Below are 21,817 nucleotides of genomic sequence, written 5' to 3' on the forward strand. Positions count from 1 at the left end.
TTCATTCACTGATCAAAAACATTTAGTTTACCTATCGGTCAGGTACTGAGCTGGGACTGAAGGATTAACTGATTATTTGTAAAGCCTGAAATAAACTGGTTTAGTCTGAGGGTGTGGTCAGACAGGCATGAGAAAGTGACCTGCAGAGATGACTGATTGGCACGTGGTGCGTGTCATGCATAAATGAGAACTGGGACCCCTGAGATCCCTAAGAAGGTACAGTCACCTATCTATGGAGGTGGGTGAGGCTTCCTGGACCAGTGTGGCAGAGGTTATTTTCCAAAGATGGCTGCAACAAGACCTCCATGTGCCCTTGTTACAGGTGAATTTAAGGCTTCTCTCAGCAGTGGGTGGGCCTGCATTCCTCCCTTTGAATCTGGGCAGACAAGTGACAGAGGAGGAAATGGTCCATGTGATTCCAGAGGCCATAGAAGGTGATGCTGCTTCCACCCACTTCTCTTGAGATGTCCCCTCATGGACGCAGCTGTCATGCTGGGAGGAAGTGCAGGTCACCCTGTGGGGACCCAGGCACGAAGAACAAGCAGCAGCACTGCATGCCTGGGATGTGTGTGGGCCGGTCTTGGAATTGCATCCTTCAGCCCAGGCAAGCCTCCTCAGCTGATGCTGTGAGAAGCAGAGATGAGCTGCCTGTCCTCTCCAAGTCCTTCCCTAACAGCAGATTATGAGCAGAATAAATGATAGGTGTTGCCTACAGCTGCTGAGACATGGAGTTGTTTGCTGCACAGCAATGGATAATGGGGAAATGAGGGGAGGCTTGAATTGAATCTTAGAGGCTGAAGGAGAGGGGCCAGGCATGGGCTAGGGTTGGAAGGCTATTCCGAGTATAAACAGCCTCATTCGGGACGACATGGAGACAGCGATTGTGGAGAATAGACTGGAGTACCACATTCCCTGCTAAAGCAAAGGGTAGCAAAATTGTGGCAGGCAGTGGCAAGAGGAGCAGGGTGATATAGTGAGGCCCAATCTCTAGTAAAAATTGAAAAAAGAAAAAAAAAGGAACATTTCTGTGTACTGTGAGTTCATGAAAATCAAAGAGAGAAACGATACTAGTTATTATCACTGCAATAACTACTCCTACTATTACTACTAGTACCATTACTCTACTACTGCTACTACTGCTACAGATAATAATAGTTGTCTGAACTATGTTAGAGTTGAATGGGAGGTGAAGACCTGGACCCGGTGTCCATAGACCACAGACCACACTTTGAAGATGTTCAGATGAGGAGAAGAAAGGAGAGATGGCTGGAGGCTCAAACACACATGCCCCACACACTGAGCCTGTGAAAAGGAAGGAGAGGGGGATGGGAGTGGATGGGTATAATATGGAGAGTTCCAGAGGTTGAATTACATTTCCCTGATGGCCTAAGCTTTTCTCACCAAATCAGAAGAAAGGCTGTCTACCAAGATTGTCCCCAAATCCCGTAACTTGTCTCAGTGCTCCATAAATACTTGTTCCTAGATTCTGGTAGATAAAGTTGTACTAACTGTGGATGCCCTTTCTAATTAAACTCCTTCCTCCTCAATGAAAGCACCTGACAACATTGATGACCTGGATCAAAAAAGAAAATGTGCTGCACTCCTTTTCTGAGCTGCCCTCCAGGTTCTCTTTGAATCCACACAAACTTCAGCGGCTGGGCGGGCCTGGCTCCCCTCCACCCAACCCTGGAGCCATTATGCATAACAGAGCTTGCTCCAGGTAAGCGTCCTGTTGAGGTCACTTGACTCTGCAGCATCATAGAGTAGAAGAAAAAGTGTCCAGAGTCCTCTCCAGAAGACACAGGAGCCCAAGGGACCAGACTAAGACCCAGGATTTGGGGATCATCTTGGTAGAGAGCTGCCTTCTAAATTGGTGAGAAAACTTCAGACCATCAGGGGAGATCTAAGTCAACTTCCTGAACTCCCCAAATTTTACCCAGTTACACCCATCTTCTTCTGGTGGGGGTGGCTCCCAGGATCCAGGCTTGGACACATGTCCACAGCAGGACAGAGACCAAAATCAGGGCAGGGCAATGTTAATGACAGCATCTGGGGAGACAAAGAGACAAGGGCCAACAGGACAGAAGACTGGAGCTCCATTGGAGGGAGTGAGCAACTGCAGAGATCCCAGGAGACTGGGGAGAAGCAGAATCATTAGGGTTTAGCAAGGGTTAAAGAGAAAGGAGGCAGGGCCCAAGAACTTCCCCGAGGTGTAAGAGCATATGGACACCTTCAGTTCTGTGTGTGGCGGAGGAGAGAGAGTGTGTCAGAGGTACCCAACGGCCGCAAAGTTTCCCAGAAATGAGGTCCCTGGGTTATTGGCAGAAAACCTCCACCAGCTATTTTTTTTTTTTTTGACTTAGTTTTATCTGCTTTGTCCCCGGTGAATCCATGCACCTAGAACACAATATACACTGAGCATCTACTTTATGATCAGCGTTGTTCTCCATGCCACAGTTTAAGCCAGGACCAAAGTAGACAGAGGTTCACACCCTCGCCAAGTTTCCAGACAAATGCATGCATCCTGAGCTGGATACATCTGAGGGCTACAAAGACAGGTGCAGTGAGCAGATGAAGAGGGACCAGCTGTGGGGGGAGGCAGAGCTGGTAGATTCAAGGAGGAGGGAGGAGGAACTCTTTGAGGAGATATTAAAGGAGAAACCTGAAGCAAGTGAAGGGGCCAGCCAGGAGGGAACATTGGACTGTGTATTCTGAGTGGAGGGAAGAGGAAACTCAAATGCCCACATGGGGGTCCTACCTGTGTGGATGCCAGCCAGGAGCCAAGGGTGCCAGGAAGCAGGTAGGGCAGGAGCAGGAGGCACAGCAAGGCTGAAGGCTCCAGGGCCTTGCTCTAAGCTGCCAGGATTCTAATCCTGACTCCACACGAGGAGGGAGCCACTGGGAGATTCTGAGTTCAAGGGTGACAGGACTTGACTTCCCCTTTAGGAGGAGCCCTTCTGCAGCTGTGGAACACAAGAGACAAGGGTGGATGCCAGGAGACCCACTAGAAGACTCAAGCGACACTCCAGAGGAAGAGGAGGCTGTCGCGGGAGCAGGGAACATGGAAAAAGTGGCCAGTTGGATACATAACCCAATATATTTGTGGATTGAATATCAGTGTGAGAGAAAGAACAACCTCTAGCTTTTAATTTTTTGTGGAAGTTTTATGCAGATAAATGAATGTACCTACCTCCAGATACAGGACATCATTTTAACATGAATTACACATATGCTCAGTGGTCGTATAATCTCAAATTAATTCATGTGTGGATAACAGTAACAGAATAGAGGCAAATGCTATCATAATTAAGAACTAGGACTTGAGTGTTCCGTGACCCTTGGTTTGAAATGTGGGATTATCACTTACTAACCAGGGAATTGGGGGAATGGGTTAAGAACACTGTGCCTCAGTTTCTTCCATTGTAACACAGGCATAAAACTAGCTGCTGTGTAAGATTGTTTGATTTTATATGAGGTTCCTTATGAAAAACACTTAGGGTGTAGTAAAGAGTATGGTAGAAAATCATAGGTCAGTAAAGAGTATTATAGACAATCATCATCATCATCATTGTCATCAATATCATCATTATTTAATTTTTCTCCTGGACAAACATATTGCACATTTAGGATTTGTCCACAGAGAAAATGATTGTCCTTGAAGTAACAGGACTGAAGGGCCTTTGATCCCTCCCACTTCTCTGGCACTGCTGATAGTAACGACTTTGCTGACTTCACTAAGACAATAAATTTGGGCACTAATCCTCATGGGGAAGAGAATCCATTTTCATGGTGGCTGTACATCCAAGAGGAAAGGTTCATAGTTCCACATTTCAGTTAATTATAGCTCTGAATAATTTAGATGTTAGAAATCCATTCATACCATTAGCTTTTATGGTGGATTTTTATTTTTCTTCTTCCTGGTCCCCATTTCAATTAAGAAATTTCAAGTTTTATAAGGGATCAATGGGTGGGCACCACATCATTAATTTAATGAGAAAGTTTATATGAGTGTTCAATTCCTTGGTCAATTCTCTTTCCCTTAATTTGTAAAATTATCAGGAAAAAACTAAAATTCCAATAGAGATAGAACATTTAAAGATATAAAGAATAAAACTGCATGAAATACACACACACTCACACACACAAACACACACAGACACGAGTGAATACAAATGAAACCTGAATCTGTGGCAATCTGAATAAGATTAGTGGGGTGTATCTATATTGATACCCTGGTTGTGATCTTGTGCTAGTTATGCAAGATGTTACCATTGGGGGAACGTCGGAGGAGGGTTCATAGGATCTGTCTGCATTATTTTTCATAACTACATATGAATATATTTAATACATATATATGTACATATACACACACACATATTTATGTAAAAGAGTGCACTTTTTGGCAAAATGTCAACTCCTCAATAAGATAGAACTAATAACAGCTCTAAAAATTTGTAGAAAATGCAGGCATTCTTTTCTCAAGTTAAACTCAGTGACCACACATTCTATGAATTGTCTTTCCACTTTCCTCTGTAAATATTTAGTTCTCCTGTTTTCCTTGCTAACCTGGTGTTTTATACACGTTTCCTCTCTCTGTGAAAGGCATCACTGTTTTTGCTACAAGCCAGACACCCAAAACCCATCCCGATTCCCTCCCTCCCTCACTCGCCATTGCAAATCCAGAGTGAATCCATAATCACCTTGCCTCCCATGCCTGCCTATGTGCATCCACTTCTGCCTCTCTCTCCAGCAGCATCCAGGCACCTGCCCATCATCTCTCACATGGGCAGCTGTGGGAACCCCCTTCACATCGATTGACTCTCCGTCTTCTCTCCACCCTCCCAGTGCTGGTCTCCTCTCAGCAGCCAGGATGACCTTTAAAAAATAGGAATCTGAGCACATCCCTCTATGGCTTCCCCTCTTCACCTACTCTTCAGAAGAGAATCTTCCCCCAAACCCTACCAGATCAGTCAGCTAGGTTGCCATCCTTTCACACCCCAAGCACTCCAGTGCTCCCCAGGACTTCATTTCCCTCTGCTGTTCCCACTGCCTGGATGTCCTCAACCCCCAGCACCCCAGCCCACTTCCTTGAGTCAGTCTCTAATCTTCCCCCACATCTCCACATGGACATCCTTTGCTAGGAACCAGGAGGAACTGATCCCTCTGCTGCAGGTGTCACAGAGCATATCCCTTCTCTTCACAACATGGCAAGTGCACGCTTTTCTGGGTAACGACTGTTTTAATTGAGGTGTAATTTACATGCTTTAACATGTGCAGATCTCAAGTATTCAGTTCAATACGTTTGAGAACTGTCTACACTCATAAAGCCACCACCCCAAACAAGCCATAGACTACTTCCATCACCCAGAAACTTTCCTCATATCTTTTAGAGGGAAACCTCACCCTTAGAAGCAACTACTATTCTGATTTGATTCACCACAGATCAGCTTCATCTATTCTTAAATTTCATAGAAACAGACTCACACAACATCCATTCTCTTGTCTCCAGCTTCTTCGATGTTGCTGCATGCACCAGTAAGTAGATTTTTTTTTTTTTTTGAAACAGAGTCTCACTCTGTCACCCAGGCTAGAGTGCAGTGGCCCAATCCCAGCTCACTGCAACCTCCGCCTCTCAGGTTCAAGCGATTCTCCTGCCTCAGCCTCCCGAGTAGCTGGGATTACAGGCACTCACCACCACACCCGGCTAATTTTTGTATTTTTAGTAGAGACGGGGTTTCTCCATGTTGGCCACGCTGATCTCGAACCCCTGACCTCAGGTGATCTGCCCATCTCAGCCTCCCAAAGTGCTAGGATTATAGGCATGAGCCACCAAGCCCTGCCAGTAAGTAGATTCTTGATATTGTGAGTACTACACAGAATCCATGCCTTAATTCTCCAACTGAGGAGCATCCAGTCATTTCTAGCTCTTGCCTATTACAAATAAGACAGCTATGGAAATTGTTGTAGAAGTCATTGTATGGGCATATGTTTTCATTCTTCTTGGATAAATATCTGAAAGTGGAATTACTGGATCATAAGGTAAATGTAACTTTAACTTGACAAGAAACTCTCCCGTGATTCTTTAAAAGGTTGTACGAGTTTGCACTTCCTTGTACCAGCCATGTATGAGACTTCCATTCATTCCACATCCACTCCAACAATTCAGCTTGTCAGTCTTTTTACATAAACCTATTGCCCAAAACCTGGTGGCTTAAAACAACCCTTGCATTTCAGGAGGGGCTGACTGGGGTGGTTCATCTTTGATCCACAGAGTGTCAGTACAGACTTCCTCACTCCCATGCCTGCAGCTTGGGGGCTCCTTGGCACCCTTTCTCCTCTCTGTCTCTATAGCACCTCATCCTCTAATGTGAATGTGAATGTGAAATGGTATCTCATTGTGTGTTTGGGTTTTTTTGAGACAGGGTCTTGCTCTGTAGCCCAGGCTCGAGTGTAGTGGTGCAATTAAAGTTCAATGCAGCCTCAACCTCTTCGGCTCAAGTGATCCTCCCACCTCAGCCTCCTGAGTGGCTGGGACTACAAGCAAATGCCACCATGCTTGGTTAATTTTTTAATTATTATTATTTTTTATAGAGACAGAGTCTTGCTATGTTGCTCAGGCTAGTCTCAAACTCCTGAGATTAAGGGATCTGCCTGCCTCAGCTTCCCAAAGTTCTGGGATTACAGGCATGAGCCACTGCTCCAAGCCCCTCATTGTGATTTTAATTTACATTTTCCTAATGACTAATGAGCACATTTTTCCATGCTTATTAACCATTTATATAGCTTCTTCCATGAAGTGTCTGTTAAAGTGTTTTGCCTGTTTCTACAGGGTTGTTTTTCACTCCATTGTTGATTTGTAAGAGTCTTTGTACAGTCTGGACAGGAGTCCTTTGTGAGATGTATGCACTGAATGCTTCCTCCCTGTTTGTGATTTGCCTATTTGTTCTCTTAACAGGACCACTTAATAAGCAAATATTTTCATTTTATCAAAATGAAAAAAATCAACTTTATCTTTTATGGCCAGTGCTTTTTGTGTTCTATTTAAAAGACTCTTTGCCTACTCAATGGCCTAAAGATATTCTCCAATATTTTCTTTTAGGATGATGCTATCCAGCATGGTAGCCACTACCACATGTGACTGAGCCCTATTGCCCAAAACCTGGTGGCTTAAAACAACACTTGCGTTTCAGGAGGGGCTGACTGGGGTGGTTCATCTTTGATCCACAGAGTGTCAGTACAGACTTCCTCATTCCCATGCCTGGGGTTTGGGAGCTCCTTGGCACCCCTTCTCCTCTCTCTCTATAGCGCCTCATCCTCTAATGTCTTTCCATATGGCATGGGCTTCTCACAGCATGGTGGCCTCGGAGTACTTGGACGTTTCACATGGTGCCTGATCCCTAGAAAGAATTTGTCTCTTATGACCTAGATTCAGTAGTCCTAGGATGTCATTTCCATCTCATTTTATTGGTAAAGCAAATCACTAAGGCCAGCCCAGATTCAGGAGGTTAAGAGAAATAGACTTCACCTCTCAATTGGGCAATTCATACACATATAGGGAGGAACGGCATTGACAAAATGTTAGAACAAGCTACCACATTGATCTTGTATGCTGAGCTCTTGTTAAATTCATTTTTTATTTCTAGTAGTTGTTTTTGCAGACTCCACACTGTTTTTGATGTACACACCCGCATCAGCTGCTAATAGTAACACTTTTACTCCTTTGTTTTCTCTCTGTGTGCCCAGTATGCCTCTTTCCTGACTCATTGTGCTGGTTGGGACATTTGGTACAATGTTGGATGGAAGCGGTAAGAGGGCACACTGGATTTGTCCCTGATCTTAGAGGGGAAGTGTCCAGTGTTTCATCATTTGTGTGACTGTCTGATTAGCAATTGACTCCAGTCAACTGAAAGCCTCAGGATTATAAGGAGGATGCCCATGGGCTCATCTTTATTTCACCAGGGCTTGGCTCAATGCCAAGCACATATGAGGCACTCAAAACGTATTTGTTGAATAAATAATCTTGACATGAATTTAGTCTAATCCAGAATGCAACTTGTGATGGTTAATTTCATGTGTTGACTTGACCAGGCCACGGGGTGCCCAGATAATTGATTGCACACTATTTTGGGGTATGTCTGTGAGTGTGTCTAGAGGAAGTTTGCATTTGAATCAGCAGAGTGAGTAAAGTAGATTACCCTCCTCAGTAAGGGTGAGCCTCCTGCAAGCTACTGAAGGCCTGAGTGGAACAAAGAAGCAGAAGAAGGGAGAATTCGCCCACTCTGCCTGGCTGCTTAGCCAGGACATTAGTCCTCTTCTCCTGCTCTTGGGCTGGAATTTCCAGCATTAGCGCTCCTGGCTCTCAGGTCTCTGGATTCAGACTAGAACTTACATTGCATTTCTCCAGGCCTCCAGGTGCAGATCTTGGGATTTCCCAGCCTCCATAATCGTGTGAGTCAATTCCTCATAATAAATCTCTTCATATATATAAACAGTCCCCCACTTACCATGGTTCAACTTCAGATTTTTCAATTTTACAATGGTATGAAAGTGACATTCAGTAGAAACCATACTTTGAGTACCTATACAACCCTTCTGTTTTTTTACTTTCAGTATTCAATAAATTACATGAGATTTTAGACACTTTATTATAATGTAGGCTGTGTGTTAGATGGTTTTGCCAAGCTGTAGGCTAATCCAAATATTCCGAGCATGTTTAAGGTGGGCTAAGCCAAGTTATGATATTTGGTAGGTTAGGTATGTTAAATGCATTTTGGACTTACAATATTTCCAACTTAAATGAGTTTATTGGGCTATAACTTCACAGTAAATCTAGGAGCTTATATTTATAAAACATACATGTCTATACTTTTATATCTTCTATTGGTTCTGTTTCTCTTCAGAACCTTTACTAATACACTAGTCAAGTTAGTTATTTAACTCTCAGCTTAAGATTTTGGAGTTTTTAAAATCTGTAAACTAAGGGGTTTGGTAGCCTCTGCTCCCATATCACTAATATGAGAAAAGAAAAACACACATACCCCAAATGTTTTGGGTTTTTTTTTTTTCCACTTGAAAAGAGACATCTAAGCATTTGTTTCAATGCTGTGACCTACTGCTGAGGAGTACAAATGCTCCATCCATTTCTACTATGTCTAAATATCAGCCACAAAGTGGTTTCTTCTACTGTGAAAATAAATATCTCTGCACCTGCTGCTGAGCTGGAGACAGATGCTCATCTCCATAGGCAGGCATCACAGGAAACCAGACTTTTTCATCTGCCTACTTGAAGCAGGGCTCTTACCCAGTTCGCTTGAGCCCAGAAGCCAAACCAAATGAGATTTTGGAGGATGATGGAGTGTTGTCCCTTTCTGACCACGTTTCTTTAGTTTTGTTTTTGTTTTTTTGTTTTTTTTTTGCTCTGATACACTGAAGATTGAATATGTAAAAATGAAAGCCAGGCTATGGCCCCTGAGAGCCCCGTCAGGTGGGCACAGGACACTCTTGGGCTCTTCTCAGTGGGCTCAGGGGGAGCACAGCTGTGGAATGTGAGATTAGGAGCCTGAATCCTTGCTTTGACACTTCACATTTGGGCAACCTTGGGAAAGAAAATTAACCTCTCTGAGCCTCAGTTTCCTATCTTAAAATGAAGACATTAATTCCAACTTCCATGGATTTTTGTAGGGACTCAATGACATTACCTTTGTAAGAAACAAAACAAGAACTTATCACGTATCACACATAGCAGGTACTTAATGGTGATTTTTGCTATTACTGTCATTATGATTAGTATTAGTATTAATAATTACTAAATAGATCCAGAAGTTCACCTATTAGGGTTAAATTTTTGTCCTTCCGCCTCTGTATGTCTGTTCTCACGCTGCTATAAAGAACTACCTGAGACTGGGTAATTTATGAAGAAAAGTGGTTTAATTGACTCACAGTTCCACAGGCTGTACAGGAAGCATGGCTGGAAGGCCTCAGGAAACTTACAATCATGGCGAAAGATGAAGGGAAAGCAAGTATGTCTTACCATGGTGGAGCAGGAGAGAGAGCAAATAATCGCTACATGCTTTCAAATGACCAGCTCTTTTGAGAACTCTATCACCAGAACAGTAAGGGGGAAGTTCGCTCCCATGATTCAATCACCTCCCACCAAGCCCCTCCCCAACACATGGAGATTACAATTTGGCATGAGATTTGGGTGGGGACACAGAGCCAAACCATATCACCTTCCAAGATCTCTTTGATTAGGAGATACTGACAGTCTCTGCTTTGAGATATGTTAGGGCTCCTGCCCTTACTTTGCATTTGGATACCTCTGTGAGTTGTTCGAGATGTTTCACATACATTGTCTCATTTGCCTTTAACAGCTTCCATGCTCGGCAGGACAGGTGGCAAACTAATTCATTGAGAGAGAAGACGTTTTCAAATTTGCTGGTCTGAAGGACCAGGAAGTGGTAGCCGAAGTCCAGAGCCTTTGGTTCCTCCTTCTCTCCTATTAGCCTAGCAGGAAAGTTTCATTAATGAACTTCCTTCCCATTTGCACCTGAGTTTCTTTCCTGCTGCTATTTAAATGAAAATTTTTGCCTTCTCCAGAGACACTGCCTTCCTATTGTAAAATATAGGATCAATGAATGAAGAATACACATAAAAACCCAAATGTATTTTAATTTATAAGCAGTCCATGATCAAGGCAAAAGCTTTTCCTCTGAGAACCAAGTGGGACTGAACTAGAGGCTCAACAAAGCAGCAGAACATGTTCATGAGCCTCCTGTGCTCTCAGGGCTTTGTAACCGCGGCCCTACGAATACTCGGGGTGGGATGATTCTCCCTGTGGGCATTGCAGGGTGCTTAGCATTCTCTGCTGTCACCTGCCTCCAGCCTGGGCATAGCATTACCATCCCTGAGCCGCCCTGGAGCCAATTCCAAATGCCTTTACATGGAGCAAGAACCACCCCCGGTAAGAACCACTGGACAATAATTCTCTTTGACAGATGGTAGTCTTCATGTTGACAATACCATCTTTTTCCATCTTGGCTTTTGTTTTTTGAGGCAATGACTGACTCATTAGTATAGGTGTGCTCTGAAAACAGAACCAGCCAGCTTTCAAATCACAGGCTGAAGCCATTTCCTTGCACCTAAAACACTCAGGCACCAGCTGCATTCTCCAGGAAGAACATTCTGTCTGACGTGCTTTCTCACCAGCCTTTGAAAATCAAGCGTTGGGAGATATACCTAATGCTAGATGACGAGTTAGTGGGTGCAGCGCACCAGCATGGCACATGTATACATATGTAACTAACCTGCACATTGCGCACATGTACCATAAAACCTAAAGTATAGTAATAATAATAATAAATAAATAAAATAAAATAAAGAAAATCAAGCAAGTGCAAGTTCTATCAAGGGCTTAGCAGCCAGGGGTTAATCGTTTCCTTGCAAATATTAGGTGGCAATGTAGGTCTGGCAGCACCTCCCTAGAATGTGCTTACTTTTTTCATAGTCGCACCAATGTCTCCCACGTGTGAACATGCGCTCACCAACTGGCGGAACCTATAAAGCAGATCCCCAGAGGCCCCGCGAGCAGTGTTCTCTCTACTAGAAGTGTCCTTGTAAGGGAGAGAAGTGAAGTCTTCCAAAGAAGGGATTGCTCAGGAGCCCTGCAACATGTAGCCACAGCAGCAAGCTAGCATCCAAAACTGGGTTTCTCTGCAGCCTCAGCCATCACTTCCCAGCTCTGTGCAGGCTGGCTGTCCTGCCCTCGTGGTGGCTTCCAAATGCGAGATCTCCCAAAGCCTCTTCTGGGCCAGCCTAGCAGGAATGCAACAATCCCCTGCTGGCAGAATCACCTTTATGAGAGTTAGTGATGTGTGTCTTCCAAGAGCTATGTTCCTTATCAGAGGGATAACCTTGAACGGCACCTGCCTTTTAAATACTTTACAATACCGGCAGTCCCCTAGTCAGAACCCCACAGCCTCTATCACCAACCTCTCTGCCCACAGCTTGCAGGCAGATGCTGCCCCTCAAAGATGTGTTGTAGGAAAAGTATCAGTGGAAGGAAATTGCTTATTGGCCACTCGACAGCTGCAAAGACAGCTCACTTGGTCTGATCACATGTCAGCCCGAATTTCTTTTATGTCATAAGTTATTTATGCCCCAACCTGCGGTCTTGAGGGTGGTCACTTGTACTTTGTGAGAACATGAGGCTTTGGAGAAAGCAGAAAAGTCACCTCCTGAATCTGGCATCTGCTTGGCAGGGTTCAATCAAACCACCTTGGAGCCAGGTTCGCCAGGCTGAGCAACTTAAAATGCCAGTGCCCAGTTAAGTCTGAGTTTCAAGTGAATGGCGAAGACTTTTCCAGTGATAATATGACTCAGTTGCAACCCTACATGGCCCAAGGACCCGATGGCAAACTCACAGAGTCCTTCAAAACTATTCCTGGCTCACTAGCCCCCAGCTTTTCCACTGAAGAGGGAGGAGACTTATTCCCTCCTTGTGTTTAAGGTTATGTGTACTATATAGGCACCACCTAAACAGTAATCATCATAAGACACCCATGAGCACCCACCCATCATAAGGAAGTGAGTGTTGTTGGAAACTCCCTGTGTGTCCTTCTCTCTTCCAAGCCTCCTCCCAGAAGGAACCACCAGTCTAAAATGTATATTTTTCATTCTCTTCTTTGACTTTTTCATTTTACTATGTCTAGATGGGCTCCTCAATGTGTACGGAGCATTATGTGTTATGAAATTTCTATTTCAAAAAACCATACTGTCCATCTCTTCTGTAACTGACTCATTGCATTTACCAATCTCCTCCAATCAGGCGTCCGTGCTGCTGGGTGCAGCTGTGGTACATTCATTTATACTGTGGACCCCACAGTGCATCCATTAATCTTGCTGCTGAATATTTGGGTCATCCCTGTATCTTGCTATTACAAGCAGTGTGGTTATCCACGTGGGTGCCTGTCTTCTGCTGCACACGAGCACGGTGTGCTCTAAGCATTCCCCTGGGAAGGGATCACTGAGTCACAGGTAGGTGCTTCTACTTTACCAAGCACTGCAAAGCTGTTTTCAAAGGGGTTGCTCCAGTTTCCATTCCCACCAGAATTGCTTGAGAGAACCACTTGCTGCAAAGCCTGGAAAAAATAATCAGTCACTGATCACTGTCAGCTGGGGACAAGGATGAGAAATTGTATTTTACTGCAGTCTTGCTTTGCATTTTTTTAAATTCAGTTTTTAGTAATGGATACTTTTCTAGGCATTTTTCCATGGTTTAGGATTTCAAGAAAGATAAAATTTACAAAAAAACCACTTTGTTCTACGAAAAGACCTTAAGATTGACAGAGAAAAGCAAATGATTAACAATATTAAAAATCAAACAGAAGAAAGAACTAGAAATACAAATTGAAGGGTTAATAAGAAAATAGTACAATTACCCCACACCAATACAGCTGAGCCCCAAAGGTACCTAATGGTGAATTTAGTGTTGGGACTATCAGGGCTTCTCTTCCCCGGAATTTCCCTCCATCCAGTGCCAAGACCAGGACGAGCAACTCCACAGCACCTCCTTTGGTGAAGTGAGTCAAATGAGTTTTGTTGTTGTTGTTTTCAGACAGTCTCACTCTGTCACCCAGCCTGGAGTGCAGTGGTGCTCTCAATCTCAGGTCACTGCAGCCTCTGCCTCTCATGTTCAAGCGATTCTCATGCCTCAGCCTCCCAAGTAGCTGGGATTACTGGGGCATGCCACCACGCCTGGCTAATTTTTGTATTTTTAGCAGAGATGGGGTTTCACCATGTTGGCCAGTCTGGTCTTGAACTTCTGGCCTCCAGTGATCCACCTGCCTCAGCCTCCTGAAGTATGGAGATTACAGGTGTGAGCCACCACGCCTGGCCTGGTGACATGAGTGTTTATTCATCTAGTTTCCTCACTGAGGATGCTGTCTGCAGGGGTCCCGACTTTAGGCCAGCTTTTCCTCGTTTACATCTCCGTTTCTCTAGGCCCAAGAGTAACCCATGTTTCCTCTTTCAGGGACCCCTCCCATCCTGGCTCTAGAGAGTAGCGCTAGCTCACTTACCTCTTAGGATTAACTTACTCTCATAATTTCTGACATCTAAGAATTTCCCTCATTTTCCCACCAATATCACTACATGCTGATGACTTTTTGGGGGGACATGGAAGTTTTCTTTGATTTTTGGTAACACCTTTTTCATGCTAGCAAAAGCTTTTCATCATTCAAAAAACATGAAATGCAGAACCTAGAATAGCTAAAACAATCTTGAAAAAGAAGAATAACATGGGAGGAATCGTGCCACCCAATGTTAAGACTTACTATAAAGCCACAGCAATTAAGACAGTGTGGTTCTGGAGGAGCGATAGACATAGATCAATGGAACAGAATAGAGAAGTTAGAAACAGATCCACCCAAATATGCCCGAGGGGTTTTGAAAAAGATACAAAAATTATTCAATGGAGGAAAGACAGCCTTTTTAACAAATGGTGCTAGGGCGATTGACTCCAAGCCAAAGTGAGCCTTACCCTAAACTTTATACCTTATACAAAAATCAACTCAAATGGACGATTATCTTTAAAACATCAAACTCTAAGACTTTTAGAAAAGAAAAAAAAAAAGGAGAAATTCTTTAGGACCTACGCTCAGTGGAAAATTTTTAGACTTGACACCAAGAGCAATCCTCAGAAAATGATAAATTGGACCTCAACAAAACGTAAAACTTTTGCTTTCAGGAAGACCCTGTTAAGAGGATGAAAACACAAGCTATAGACTGGGAGGAAATTTTTGCAAACCACATATCTAACAAAGGACTCTAATCTAGAATATACAAATAACTCAAAGCTCAAGCATAAAACAAAAAATCTGTTAGAAAATAGCCAAAAGGCATAAAGGGACATTTCACTGAGGGGGATATTCAGACAGCCAGTGAGCATAGGAAACAACGTTCAGCATCATTAGCCATTAGGGAACCACAAATGCAAACCACCAGATATTACTACATATGTATCAGAAGGGCTAAGCTTTTTTAAATGTAATAACATCAAATCTTGTTGAGGATGTGGAAAAGCTGAATCACTTATACATAGCCGGTGGGAATGTCAAATAGCACAACCACTACAGAAAACAGTTTGTCATTTCCTACAACAGTAAACACTTACCCCAGGACACAGCAGATTCACTCTCAGGCATTTATCCCAGAGAAATGAAAACAACATTCACCCAAATATCCACCCACATATTTCCAAAGCAGCTTTAAAGTCATAATGGTCCCAAACTGAAAACAACCCAAATACCCTTCGATGTGTAAATGGCTAAATAAACCATGAGTACCTGGATGCATGCTGTGGAATACTACACAGCAATGAAAAGGAGAATGTTTCAAATACAGGCAATGACTGGGATGGTGTGCAAAAGAATTCAGCTGAGTGAAAAATGTCAATCCTAAAAGGTTGTATACTGTATGATTCTATACATATGTACAGCCTTCTGGAAGTGACAAAATGAGAGATGAAGAATAGGTTAGTGGTTACTCAGGATTATGGAAGAGGGAGGGAGATGGATGTGGCCTTAAAAGAGCAGCAAAGAGATCCTTGTGGGACTGTCCTGTGTCTTGACCATGTGTGGTCAAAGGAAACTACACATATGGTAAAACTGCATAGAAGTAACACACACACGCACATACACATGCACACACATGTGCACACACACACACACATGCATGCACACACGCACACATGTAGATGCACACATGTAGGTGCACACAGGTACACATACACCCACACACGTACACACACACACACATACAAGTGCACACACATGCACACACATACACATACACACACATGCACACACACACGCATGCAAAAGCACACACATACACACATGTGCAGGCACACACACGCAGCCACACACACACACAAACATGCACATGCACACACGTGCACACATGCACACACATGCACACAAACGTATGCACACACACACACACACTTATGCATGCACACACACGAGTGCATGAAAACCTGGCAACATCTGAATCCTGGTGTGATATTGTACTATAATTTTGTAAGATGTTACCTTTGAGGAAATTGGGTGATGGGCCCATGGGATCTCTCTGCAATATTTCCTAGAACTGCATGTGAATCTGTAATTACCTCAAAACTGAAAGTGAAAAGACAAGCATGAAATGTGACCCGGAAGATTATCATTATTAACATCTTGCGTGCTTCTCCTCATCTCTCAGATAGATGAGTACTTTTAGTTAAGCAAAAGTGAGTTGCACATACTATTTTGGAACCGTGGAGTCAGGGTGCCCCTCACACACCCAATCCACTTTGTTGGACCCACAAGTTGTTTTCTCTTTATCTCCATTGTAAGCAGCACTGTGATGAAAACACTTGTAGATCCATCTCCCAACACGACAGTGATGCCTCCCTTCAGGCGAAGAGACTGGCTTATTTTCAACACTATGTTTGTTCTTAATGAGGAGTGTGTTCTAAAGAAGCAAAGTTTAAAATTAAAAAGACAGCTGGGCGCAGTGGTTCCTGCCTGTAATCCTAGCACTTTGGGAGGCCAAGGTGGGTGGATCACCTGAGGTCAGGAGTTCAAGACCTGCCTAGCCAACATAGTGAAACCATGTCTCTATTAAAAATACAAAAATTAGCAGGACATACTGGTGGCCACCTGCAATCCTAGCTACTCGGAAGGCTGAGGCAGGAAAATCGCTTGAACCAGGTGGGTGGAGGTTGCAGTGAGCGGAGATTGCACCACTGCACTCCAGCCTGGGCGACAGAGTGAGACTCTGTCTCAAAAAAAATTAAATTAAAAAGACACATGGTGGTATATGGAGGAATGGCTGACTCTGTGGGGTGTCTAGGCAGCTCCTCTTTAGATGGAAGGCAGGTGCCTTTTTGTTGTGTGTGTTTTGCAAAGACTCACAGGCCAGTTTTATGGCTACGCTCCTTGACCTGAGGCTGCTCTGATGGACAGACCACAGATGGGATCCCCCTTTGTCCAATTTCCAGTATCTATTTGGAGGTTCCAGAGAACGATACACCGGGGAAAAACATGACATAAAATTAGCATGAGCTTATAGTTCCTCTAAAAAAAAAATACAGATTCCTTCTCTGTACATCCAGGCACAAGGAGCAGGGAAGCCACCATGACGTCCCTTCTCATCCCAACTCAGGGGCACAATAGCCAACACTGCAACACAAGATGATCATGCCCAGGCCACGCCATCCTTTCCCAGGCTCCATGGAAAATCTTTGGTTTAAATGTCCAGGGGAGAAAGGAGAAAGAGAGGAAGGATGAGAGGAATGAAAGGAAGCTGCCCTTTCTAACCTCACAGTCATCTTACAATGGTTTTCAAAAATATACAATTTTTAATCATTTTAAACTGCTTTATTCATTTGTACAATCTTTTGTCAGACTATATCAAAATCAACTCATTTTTTAATAAAACTAAAATTCAACATTTTTGCATGCAACTGATGGCCCAATTCTCAGATCTGTCTGGGGCATGATAGACAAGGAATCTGGGTCTAAATTATTAGAAACACACACACACCAGAAAATCCCTTCTGTTATCAGACTTAGACCCTAGACCCATGTCTTACTCTTTAACCTTAGCTTGATTGGTCTCAATTCTCAAAACAATGCTCTGAGGCTCTATTAGCATCCCCATTTATAGACAGGGAAACAGGCAGACAAATAACTTGGACGAAAGGCCAGTCAGGAGCAAAACAGTTTGCTCAGAGGAGCATGGACACCCGGCTTCTCTCCTTCTCGGAGGCCGCTTTTGAGGAATCGCCTATGCAGCTCTGGGTCCCCTGGAGTTATTCCGGGCAGTGGGAAGTCAGGAAGGGGATTTAAGGCAACAAGATCTGGGACTCTCCCAGCAGCATGGAAGCGTCTGTCTTTTAACAGAATGGTGGTTTGATGAGTGCTTTTTTGATTCTCATATCAGACCAAAATTTAAGAGCCTGTGGCCAAAATCCACACAAAGATCCCACTTCGTGTGATTCCCTGAGACCAGCGAAGATGCCAGCTGAGAACCCACGTGGCAGACCCAGGAATCCAGGGAATCTGCATTCCAGGGTCAGCAGTCAAGGCCCACAAGAGGGAAGGTTAAAACCCAGGGCTTTGAAAACTCATCGGACAGGTCCTCTTGTTGTTGCATATTGGGCCACAAGGTAGGTGGGTGATGAGCAGTGACGAAGGGCTGTGAAGACAACATAACCGATGGCCACTGCCAAGCGGCAAGGCCCAATTTCTGTTTGGCACCGCTCTCTGCATCCCTTCCCCTTCCCCATGATGTACGCATAGGCCCCAGTCTGCCTTCACCATGGGGATACCTCAGGACGTGCCAGGTTTCCATCTCTAAAGTAGGAAATTTCACAAGCACATTCCATAGAATTTCATGTCCTCTGCCCTTGTGATGTCAAATTCAGCCATGTTTCACCCATATGTTGTTCCTGGCTTTGTTAAAAATTCAAAGAAAATATCCCATAATACAGGGACACCTGTTCTCAGAGGCTGCTGTGTTATTCACTGGTCAACGCTACACCATTTCCTTCTTCATTCTTTCCTTCTTTCTTTCTTTCTTTCTTTCTTTCTTTCTTTCTTTCTTTCTTTCTTTCTCTCCCTCTTTCTTTCTTTCTCTTTCTTTCTCTTTCGTTCTTTCTTTTCTTTCTTTCTTTTTCTTTTCCTCTCCATTTCTGTTTTTTAAAAAATTTAAATTTGTGCTATTCGTACTCCTCTCATCTCCCCGCCAAATCCCATAATAAGGAATTTCAAAAGCATTTCACCCTTTTATCTGCACTTAAGGGCTTTTGATCTATTACCTTGGAGGGGTTATTTATCTGCCACTGTAGCTTCCTCCCAGGAAAAGTGGTCCAAGGAGCCTGACCTAGAACTGCTTGCAGCTTCTTCAAGGAGCCCCTGCTGGCACATCCTACCCCCAGATCAATTTGCATTTTATTTGCACTCTGAGGCTAAATGCTGTTTCAAAGATATGTCAGCTTCCACCCCAGGGTGGTTCATCATCTTCTGGAAATCTGGGTGCCTCTTGTCCCTGACTTTGATTTTGCCAATGTATGAGGTGCAATCCTTTCCCTCATGGAGGCCAGGGTCACCCTCTGCCTCCAGGGGACAATGAGAATGACGCAGTGGCCTCAGTGTTGCCAGGGACTGTGCTAAATACAGATATCTGGGCTTCATCCCCAGTGAAGTCCCACAGCTCCAGCAAGTATGCGTGGGGCCTTGTCAACCAGCTCTGAGGTCTGATGGAGGTGGTCAGTTGGTCACTGAATCTCTGAGTAGCTCTGGTCTAAGCCACTCTGACAGGCAGTTGTCTGGTCTATTTTATGTCACTAATAAAACTATTTTTCACCTGCCACTTACTGAATTGTCACTGGTAAACATTCACTGTGCACCTGTTGGGATCAAGCCCTGGAGCATGAAAAAGTTATCATCAAAGGCCACGGAGGCTGCTCCAGCCCTGGAGACAGTCATGCAGACATCACACACATCAACAAACCTTTCCTTGTGTGGGTTCGGACCATGAGCTCAGTGGCCAGCCACACAGGTTTAAATCCTGATGCCTCCCCTTGCCAGCTGTGAAATACTTTGACAGGTGATGTAGCCTCCCCGAGCCTCAGTTTGTCCATCTGTGGAATGGGCAGACAGAGCCCAGGCTGGCACGCAGACAGTCACATCCTGCCCCATTATTTGCAAACCTGGTACCCTCATGAGTCACTCCAGTAGTGACCACAAACCGGGCAGAGCTTAGAACAATGAAGTCCAATGAACAATGAACAATTTGTGAATTGGGCAGCCCCCAGAATCGCAGCAGATTCAAGGAGACTCCAGGGGTGCCTCGTGGTCAGAACAAATTTATAGACAGAAAAGGGAAATGACATACAGTAATCAGCACTGAGGTACAGAAACACTTGGACGGGTTACAGGTTGGTGTTTGCCTTGAACACAGTTCAACATTCAGCAGTCTATGAGCGGTTGAAGTATGGCTGCTGGGACTGGCCAAGACTCAGCCACTGTTACCGGTGCCTACTCCTAAGTTAGGGCTTCCAACTCCTCTACCCACTAAGTGAGGCTGCACTCAAATACAGGCCTCAGTGTGCATTGTTCCCCTCTCTGTGTTCATGTGTTCTCATTGTTCAGCTCCCGCTTACAAGTGAGAACATATGCTGTTTGGTTTTCTGTTTCTCTGTTGGTTTTCTGAGGATAATGGTTTCCAGCTCCACCCATGTCCCTACAAAGGACATGATCTTGTTCCTTTTCATGGCTACGTAGTATTCCATGATGTCTATGTACCACATTTTCTTTATCTAGTATATCACTGATGGGCATTCGCATTGTTCCATATCTTTGCTATTGTGAATAGTGCTGCAATGAACACACTCGGTGTGGTGATTCCTCAGAGATCTGGAACCAGAAATACCATCTGACCCAGCCATCCCATTACTGAGATTGATTTATATACCCAAAGGAATATAAATCATTCTATTACACACATACATGTGCAACTACTTTTAAAAGTTCTCTTTTCAAAAGAGTTTCTTCTGGGTTACCACTTTTATGAGACTAAAAAAGGAAAACTTATGCTTTTTTAAAATTAAATACTATCCAAATTAAAAGTACATTGTTAGTAATGGTGCCATTGCCTGGTGTTATGTTTCTTTCCCCAGGGGAATTATTTTCAGAGAAGAAAATCATAATTCCCTCCATGAGCCCTGGGTTTGGGTCTCTGCTGGGCAGGTGACACGCCCTGTGCCACACTGAAGCACACCCAAGGAGGGTTGCATCCAAAGGCTCAGAGCAAACAGGCTCGTAGACCTGTAGACTCAGTGCCAACCCTCTGTCCAGCCTGCTTCAATAAGTGCCTTAAAATCATCGCTTCATGACATGTAACCCCCCCCGCCAACCACTTCCATCATTAAACGTTATACTCAAACCTTATGCTCTTTAAGTATTTTAGCTCCTGTTGGAACGTTTCATACCTTCAATAATAAAAGGCTAAGGTTTTTCACTACCTACATTATTCGTCTCTTGATAAAAATTTCCAGCCTTTATCTCCTCCTCAAAGGAACATAATTTAAATATGAATAATGAAAAATACTTCCAGGAACGTAAACTCAATAATGCTTTCTGAGGTGCAAACTGCTTAATGTGAAACTTGGATGCAACACAAAAGAACTGAATGTTAGCAAATTATGCTTTCTGACTTGGCATGTAATAAAATTCTCAATGGGCCTGGTAGCTGGTGGCAGGAGGGACGATGGCAGGGAGGAAGGAGAGCATGACTTTTTAGGCTATTTGCGAGGGTGAGTGCAGGAAAGACGTTCTGGCAAGCCTTTGGAATTAAAATGGCAATTCTAAACACCTTTTCATCACATGCTTTAATATTACACACATTCTTACTCTTTTATGGAGATGAATTTTCAGAGAGAATCAATGTGTTAAAAAGCCAAAGTGTAAATTTATTCCTTTGCTATTAAAAAAAAAACACACATCTTGCATAAAAGTTATTTTTGGGAAAGTAAGGAAATTCTAATTTAAGCCAGGCCTTTGAATGTCAGCTGGCCGCTCTCTCTCTGCTCTCTCTCTTTTCTTCTCTCTCTCTTTCTTTCCTGCCCCCACCCCCAAATAATAAGCATATGATTTAATTCTGCATAGAACTAAGTAGAATGTTTCCTACAGTCTTTGGTTTGTTTCTTTTGCCAGTGTCATGGAACATCTGTGATAGAAGCCTTTTGGGGTTTATGCCAATTTGGGAGGCGTTGCCC

This window comes from Pongo abelii, chromosome 21 (assembly GCF_028885655.2).
Source record: "Pongo abelii isolate AG06213 chromosome 21, NHGRI_mPonAbe1-v2.0_pri, whole genome shotgun sequence".
In the NCBI taxonomy this organism is placed as follows: Eukaryota; Metazoa; Chordata; class Mammalia; order Primates; family Hominidae; genus Pongo; species Pongo abelii.